The sequence below is a fragment of the Lucilia sericata genome, unplaced genomic scaffold (assembly GCF_015586225.1).
Source record: "Lucilia sericata isolate MDLA Ls3-8-SP2 unplaced genomic scaffold, ASM1558622v1 Contig005639R_arrow, whole genome shotgun sequence".
Lineage (NCBI taxonomy): Eukaryota > Metazoa > Arthropoda > Insecta > Diptera > Calliphoridae > Lucilia > Lucilia sericata.
The window spans coordinates 15,801-25,545 of NW_023997579.1; the positions used below are offsets into that span (position 1 = coordinate 15,801).

Consider the following 9,745-nt stretch of genomic DNA (forward strand, 5'->3'; position numbering starts at 1 on the left):
AGAACTAGAACAGAACTAGAACAGAACTAGAACAGAACTAGAACAGAACTAGAAAAACTAGAACGAACTAACAGAACTAGAACAGAACTAGAACAGAACTAGAACAGAACTAGAACAGAACTAGAACAGAACTAGAACAGAACTGAACAGAACTAGAACAGGACTAGAACAGAACTGGAACAGAACTAGAATAGAACTAGAACAGACTAGAACAGAACTAGAACAGAATTAGAACAGAACTAGAACAGAACTAGAACAGAACTAGAACAGAACTAGAACAGAACTAGAACAGAACTAGAACAGAACTAGAACAGAACTAGAACAGAACTAGAACAGAACTAGAACAGAACTAGCAAAGAACTAGCACAGAACTAGACCAGACTATAGACTAGACTATATAGACTACACTATAGACTACACTATAGACTAGACATTAGACTACACTACAGACTGGACTATAGACTACACTGTAGACGAGGCTATAGTCCAGAATGTGGACGAGAATACTATAGACGAGACGATAGACTAGACTATAGTTTAAACTATAGATTAATTTACAGATTATTATCACCTGATTTAAGTAGTTATCATTTAACTGTTTTAAGTAACTTACAATTTAAATTTATATAATTATCAATTAAAAAACTTTTTTTGAGATAACTACATCTGGCATATCTTTTTTCTCTCTTCTCATTACAACGAAAATCTTCACTATCACTATTATCTTCAGACCTATTCTTTCAACATTATTTTCAAATTGTTGCTTGTTTTCCAGTTGGCTAAATATTTCTTTTTTTTCGACTTCCATTTTGTTATGCTCCCTTACTACGTTTAACATGTACTTGAGCTCTGGTTGGAGTAGTTTCCCCCACTAGTTAAACTTACGACTACTAATGCTGAAATACATATAAACACAATTATTTTCCCTTTTACTCCTCTGTACTAGTACTGGTTTTTGAAGTACTCTTGTGCAAATTGTATAGAGTTTCAGTTTTTATATTTATTTAATATTTTTTGTTGATCTACTCCTTTCATACTCTGATAAGTGCGTAGGTAAAAATATGAATGGCTGGATTTTCGGTTTTATGATTTTTTTTTTTTTGCAGCACAGAAAATTTATTTTTGTTAACGGATGAAATATTTTTTAATCGTAATATAACTTAAGTGGTGAGATTGTTATTTGTGTTTAAAAAAATATATGTTGCATGAAAATTCATTAAGAGTTTCAAAAAAAAAATTCTAAATAAATGAAATCATAGAAGCTAACCTGCGAGAAATAAAGATTTCAAGTTTTTATTTCTTGCAGTTTCGACTGCTTTAAACCCAACCCCTTAACTTTTTAAGAAAAACTATAAAAATATTTAATTTTATTTTTTGTTTAAATTGTATTTCATTTTAATTTACTTAATTATTATATATGTATTACATTTATTTATTTGCTTAAGTTTAAAACTAAAAAAATATTTTTAATTTTTATAAATATTGCACAGTTTTGGTGTTTTATTTCACCTAAAATTACGAAATAATCTTATTTCTATTTACAAAATCCTATTTATTTTAATAAATATTCAACAAATATAATTATTTACGAACGCTCTTAAGTTAAATTATAAAACAACTTGGTATTACTTATTCTAAAAAAAAACTTTTACAACGGACAACCGTGCACGTAACTGACATTGCGAAATATGGCCGCTGCTGCTGCTGATGTTAGAAAATTACAGGGATTGGTAGCGTTGAAAGATGTTAAGCCGGGCGGGCCCAAACAGCCAAAGGGTTTCCTGAACCATTTTCCGCTACATATTCCTTTTCATGGAAGCCTGATGGCGTATTGTTCTAGGCGCAGTTGATTTTGAACGTTTCCCATTTGGTTCTAGTGGGCGGAAATGGAAAACAGAGAAAAAATTAGGTTAGACTTATGATCTAGGTTATAGATTTGAACTATGGGCTAGAAATAAACTAGAGACTAGACTATAGAAAACACTATAGAAAAGACTATAGACTATACAAAAGACTAGACTTTAGAATAGAATATAGACTAGACTATAGGCAAGACTATATACAAAACTAGAGACAGGATCATAGACGAGGCTATAAACTAGACTATAGACACGAATATAAACTAGACTATAGAACTAGAATTAAAAACTAGAACTAAACTAGAACTGAACTAGAACTGAACTAGAAACTGACTAAACTAGAACTAGAACTGAACTAGAACTGAACTAGAACTGAACTAGAACTGAACTAGAACTGAACTAGACTGAACGAGAACTGAACTAGAACTGAACTAGAACTGAACTAGAACTGAACTAGAACTGAACTAGAACTGAACTAGATCTGAACTAGAACTGAACTAGAACTGAACTAGAACTGAACTAGAACTGAACTAGAACTGAACTAGAACTGAAATAGAACTGAACTAGAACTGAACTAGAACTGAACTAGAACTGAACTAGAACTGAACTAGAACTGAACTAGAACTGAACTAGAACTGACTAGAACTGAACTAGAACTGAACTAGAACTGAACTAGAACTGAACTAGAACGAACTAGAACTGAACTAGAACTGAACTAGACTGAACTAGAACTGAACTAGAACTGAACTAGAACTGAACTAGAACTGAACTAGGAACTGAACTAGAACTGACTAGAACTGAACTAGAACTGAACTAGAACTGAACTAGAACTGAACTAGAACTGACTAGAACTGAACTAGAACTGAACTAGAAACTGAACTAGAACTGAACTAGAACTGACTAGAACTGAACTAGAACTGAACTAGAACTGAACAGAAAACTAGAACTGAACTAGAACTGACTAGAACTGAACTAGAACTGAACTAGAACTGAACTAGAACTGAACTAGAACTGAACTAGAACTGAACTAGAACTGAACTAGAACTGACTAGAACTGAACTAGAACTGAACTAGAACTGAACTAGAACTGAACTAGAACTGAACTAGAACTGAACTAGGAACTGAACTAGAACTGAACTAGAACTGAACTAGAACTGAACTAGAACTGAACTAGAACTGAACTAGAAACTGAACTAGAACTGAACTAGAACTGAACTAGAACTGAACTAGAACTGAACTAGAACTGAACTAGAACTGAACTAGAACTGAACTAGAACTGAACTAGAACTGAACTAGAACTGAACTAGAACTGAACTAGACTGAACTAGAAGAACTAGAACTGAACTAGAACTGAACTAGAACTGAACTAGAACTGAACTAGAACTGAACTAGAACTGAACTAGAACTGAACTAGAACTGAACTAGAACTGAACTAGAACTGAACTAGAACTGAACTAGAACTGAACTAGAACTGAACTAGAACTGAACTAGAACTGAACTAGAACTGAACTAGAACTGAACTAGAACTGAACTAGAACTGAACTAGAACTGAACTAGAACTGAACTAGAACTGAACTAGAACTGAACTAGAACTGAACTAGAACTGAACTAGAACTGAACTAGAACTGAACTAGAACTGAACTAGAACTGAACTAGAACTGAACTAGAACTGAACTAGAACTGAACTAGAACTGAACTAGAACTGAACTAGAACTGAACTAGAACTGAACTAGAACTGAACTAGAACTGAACTAGAACTGAACTAGAACTGAACTAGAACTGAACTAGAACTGAACTAGAACTGAACTAGAACTGAACTAGAACTGAACTAGAACTGAACTAGAACTGAACTAGAACTGAACTAGAACTGAACTAGAACTGAACTAGAACTGAACTAGAACTGAACTTGAACTAGCCTAGACCAGTGTTTTTTCTTTAGATTATTATTTCTATTACAATTATCTTTGCTGCGAATTACTTTTTTCACTTACCTCCGATTTTGATACCACGTTTTTCACTTGTGTCTCCGACAAATTTAAAGTTTCTGCCACATCGCTTCTATCGGCCACACTCAGATACTTTTGACAACGAAATTTTCTCTCCAAATATGCCAACTGGGGCATGTGTAAAAGCTGTCCGCCGACGTCTAGGTTTTCGACCGCTTTTCGGCAAACCCATTTTATGTTCTCCCAAAAATCCACCCCCATGTGTTTGAGGCAATTGGCTGCTTACGGAATGTTCATTATCATTAATAAAGTGGGAAGAGGTCAAGACTAGATTCATTGTTGCTAAATAATAAATGACATTGGATACGTTTGACCATTATAATGACAATTTAAAGCTTCTGATCGGGAGAGGAACGATCTTCTATATCAATATCTGAATTGTTGTCGGAAATGTCGGAGTCTGAAAGAAAGTAAAATTAAATTTTAAGTAAAAAAAAAATCTGATGCTTCACGTGTCAACGCTTAACCTCCTACCAAGACTTGATAACCAGAGTTTTTTAAAAATAACTTCTGTTTTATTGAATTAATGTAGTTTAGTGAAAAGATTTGCATTTACAACAACCCCTGTTAATATAATTATTTCCCTCATTACCAGACAATATCCATCAAATAACCATTAATGTTTATTTTTTTTCTACGTTTCAAGTGGGCGTTCGTCCTCTACAATAACTTTTCATAACTCTTCAAATGTGAACTCATCTTCGTCATCAACATGCTCATCATTTCGTGTTTTTAACACCTCTTCAGATACATTTAACAGTTAAAGCTTGTGGGTTTAAAAAAATACACACGATTCCCATTTCCTTATAAAAACACCACATGCTTAAAATGGCGTATAAAAATAGTATTGAAATTGTAGATCTAATTGGTTTTATTTTTATCCTGTTCTTATATCCTGTCTATATTATTTTTTTCGAATAATTTTTTTTTTTAATAAACTGCTTGTGTTCTTTTTGCAGACTTTTATTCGACGACCACAAAGGTCGATTTTTTTGTGGCCACAGAAGTCACAGCGTGAACGATTAAGTTCACGTGTTTTAGCAAAATTATTTTTAGTTTAAAATATTTAGAGCGTAATGAGGAGAAATATCCTCTATATTTCTTTATTGGTAGATTACAAACAGTTTGGATTCAAAGATTTGCGAAGATAAATATTTTGGGATCCACAATCTCAACATTTACTTATAAGTACAAGACAAAAAAACGACTTTCTTTAAGTCTGGACTATGTATATACTAGACTATAGACTATACTATAGACCAGACTATAAACTAGATTATAGACTAGAATATAGACTATAGACTAGAATATAGACTATAGACTAGCCTATAGACTAGACTATAGACTAGACTATAGACTAGACTAGACTATAGACTAGACTATAGACTAGACTATAGATTAGACTATAGACTAGACTAGACTATAGACTAGACTATAGACTAGACTATACACTAGACTATAGACTCGACTATAGACTAGACTATAGACTAGACTATAGACTAGACTATAGATTAGACTATAGACTAGTCTATTGACTAGACTATAGATTAGACTAAAGACTAGTCTATTGACTAGACTATAGATTAGACTATAGACTAGACTATAGACTAGACTAAAGACTAGACTATAGACTAGACTATAGACTAGACTATAGACTAGACTATAGACTAGACTATAGACTAGACTATAGACTAGACTATAGACTAGACTATAGACTAGACTATAGACTAGACTATAGACTAGACTATAGACTAGACTATAGACTATAGACTAGACTATAGACTAGACTATAGACTAGACTATTGACTAGACTATAGACTAGACTATAGACTAGACTATAGACTAGACTATAGATTAGACTATAGACTAGACTATATATTCGACTATAGACTAGACTATAGACTAGACTAGACTATAGACTAGACTATAGACTAGACTATAGACTAGACTATAGATTAGACTATAGACTAGACTATAGACTAGACTATAGACTAGACTATAGATTCGACTATAGACTAGACTATAGACTAGACTAGACTATAGACTAGACTATAGACTAGACTATAGACTAGACTATAGATTAGACTATAGACTAGACTATAGACTAGACTATATACTAGACTATAGACTAGACTATATACTAGACTATAGACTAGACTATAGACTAGACTATAGACTAGACTATAGACTAGACTATAGACTAGACTATAGACTAGACTATAGACTAGACTATAGACTGGACTATAGACTAGACTATAGACTAGACTATAGACTAGACTATAGACTAGACTATAGACTAGACTATAGATTAGACTAAAGACTAGACTATACACTAGACTATAGACTAGACTATAGACTAGACTATAGACTAAACTATAGACTAGACTATAGACTAGACTATAGACTAGACTATAGACTAGACTATAGACTAGACTAGACTATAGACTAGACTATAAACTAGACTATAGACTAGACTATAGACTAGACTATAGACTAGACTATAGACTAGACTATAGACTAGACTATAGACTAGGCTATAGACTAGACTATAGACTAGACTATAGACTAGACTATAGACTAGACTATAGACTAGACTATAGAGACTATAGACTAGACTATAGACTAGACTATAGACTAGACTATAGACTAGACTATAGACTAGACTATAGACTAGACTATAGACTAGACTATAGACTAGACTATAGACTAGACTATAGACTAGAAATAGACTAGACTATAGACTAGACTATAGACTAGACTATAGACTAGACTATAGACTAGACTATAGACTAGACTATAGACTAGACTATAGACTAGACTATAGACTAGACTATAGACTAGACTATAGACTAGACTATAGACTAGACTATAGACTAGACTATAGACTAGACTATAGACTAGACTATAGACTAGACTATAGACTAGACTATAGACTAGACTATAGACTAGACTATAGACTAGACTATAGACTAGACTATAGACTAGACTATAGACTAGACTATAGACTAGACTATAGACTAGACTATAGACTAGACTAGACTAGACTATAGACTAGACTATAGACTAGACTATAGACTAGACTAGACTAGACTATAGACTAGACTATAGACTAGACTAGACTATAGACTAGACTATAGACTAGACTATAGACTAGACTATAGACTAGACTATAGACTAGACTATAGACTAGACTATAGACTAGACTATAGACTAGACTATAGACTAGACTATAGACTAGACTATAGACTAGACTATAGACTAGACTATAGACTAGACTATAGACTAGACTATAGACTAGACTATAGACTAGACTATAGACTAGACTATAGACTAGACTATAGACTAGACTATAGACTAGACTATAGACTAGACTATAGACTAGACTATAGACTAGACTATAGACTAGACTATAGACTAGACTATAGACTAGACTATAGACTAGACTATAGACTAGACTATAGACTAGACTATAGACTAGACTATAGACTAGACTATAGACTAGACTATAGACTAGACTATAGACTAGACTATAGACTAGACTATAGACTAGACTATAGACTAGACTATAGACTAGACTATAGACTAGACTATAGACTAGACTATAGACTAGACTATAGACTAGACTATAGACTAGACTATAGACTAGACTATAGACTAGACTATAGACTAGACTATAGACTAGACTAGACTAGACTAGACTATAGACTATAGACTATAGACTATAGACTATAGACTATAGACTATAGACTATAGACTATAGACTATAGACTATAGACTATAGACTATAGACTATAGACTAGACTAGACTAGACTAGACTATAGACTAGACTAGACTATAGACTAGATTAGACTATAGACTAGACTAGACTATAGACTAGACTAGACTATAGACTAGACTAGACTATAGACTAGACTAGACTAGACTATAGACTAGACTAGACTATAGACTTGTAACGATTCACGCGTTGTGCCCTATCCTTTAGAAGACCTGTGCTACCTGTTATTCCGACCGTGCTCAGGGTTTGGGGTGGTGTTCTTGTCTCCATCAGGATAGGCTAAGAACCGCACATTCATTTAAAAAAGGTAGCTTTAAAATATTAACTAAACTAAAACCAAAAAAAAAAAAATAAAGAAAGTTTGAATTTAAAAATCTCGAGAAGATGGTGGCATTTCTTCTCATTCTAGACCCTCCCAACCTTACTATCTTTAAAAAAAAATCTGCAAGATAGCCCTATAATGATTCCCTATCTACATGTTTAACTAACCTTTCGTGGAATAAAATTTAATTTAGATTGTCATTATTAAAATCTAATAATTAAACAAATTTATTATTAAAATGCAAATTGTTTACAAACTTCATATTAAACATTAATAAAGATAATTGGCTAAGTATTGTTGTGTAATGTAATGGTTTGTTTTATTTTGAAGTATTCTAAATTGAAATATTCAACAATAAAAAAATTTAAGTTTATTTTCAAATGTTGTTAACATAAATCTTTAAGATATTATGTTAATAACATAAATGCTTTAACATAAAAAAAATATTCAATTTAGAACACTTATGTAGATAGAGAATTTAAATGAACACTATAGTAAACACAATTTAAAACTTACCAAACATAATCCAACGATGACAACAGGCCTGATGTGATGCTGAATTAGGGTTTATTATTTAATTTTGAATTTTAAATTATCATATTTTTATAGATTTTTAAATGTATTTATGTATGTATGTTAGTGTATATGTGTGGGTGTATAAAGTGTTAGTACAAGTTTTAAGTTAATTTAAATTATGATTAAGTTTAATTTTAGATAAAGTTAAGTTAATTAAATTGAAATTAAGTTAAAATTAAGTTAGATTATTATCAAAAATTAGATAAAATTTAAGAAAATTTAAGATTTTCGTTAAATTATTGTAATTTTAGAAAAGTTTAAGTATTTAAGATCTTAGGTTTAGATAATTTAATTAGATTTTATGTTAAATTATATATTTAAGTTTTTTTTTTTTTTTTGATAAAGATGATAGTTTTAGTAGCTTTAAGTTAAATTAGCTTTAGTTTAGCGTTTTATTAAACCAATTAGTTTTAGAGGCTTCTCAAAATTAGAATTAGATTTAATTTAAGTTTAGATTTAGCGTTTAATTAGGATGAAATAAGTTTTAGTGATTAAATTAGTTTAGATTTTAAGTTTAAGTAGGTTTTAGATAAGTTTTTCCTGATTTTAGTTTAGATAATTAGTTATATGTTAGTTTTAGTTTGATTCTTGTAGAATTTTAGAAAGATGCTGAGGATTTATCCATGCTTATTTTAAAAATTTCCAAAATTAAGTGTAAATTATCCCCAAATTTCTTCTATTTGATTGAGTAATAACTTGAAATGATGGAAAAATTGAGAAATTCTGAATTATCATAAGTAATTGGCCAATAAAATTTATATAATTGCTTGGTTAGTTCTTTATCTTTTGCAAATAATTTATTTGCCAATGCAATAATTCCGCTTTCACGAACCTGTATATATAATGTTCTTAATGGAAGTTTATTCATTATGTATTCAAAATTTTACCTGATTTTAATTCAATTCCCTTTTTTTTTATTTGCAAAAGAAATGATGATAATGTCCGTCTGTATTCAATTTTATATTCTTCAAAACGGAAATTGATTAATAATATTGTATTTCCGTATTGTTAAAAAAAAATTTTCAAATGAAAATTTTTGAAATACAAATTTTTCAATACATACAAAAGTTTTTACGAAAATTGTTGTTGGAAATTTTAAAGTATTTGAAACCCAATAAACAATTTGAAAACACATAGCCCTCACAAAACAGATACAGCTTAAGATATGCACAAGCAGATCGACAACTGGATCTGGAAAGGGCGATT

General features: G+C 31.1%; 1 pseudogene; it reads right to left on the reverse strand.

Moving 5' to 3' along the window:
* Positions 1–1,598: 1,598 nt before the first annotated feature.
* Positions 1,599–8,486, reverse strand: LOC119615524 (annotated as a pseudogene).
* Positions 8,487–9,745: the final 1,259 nt, after the last annotated feature.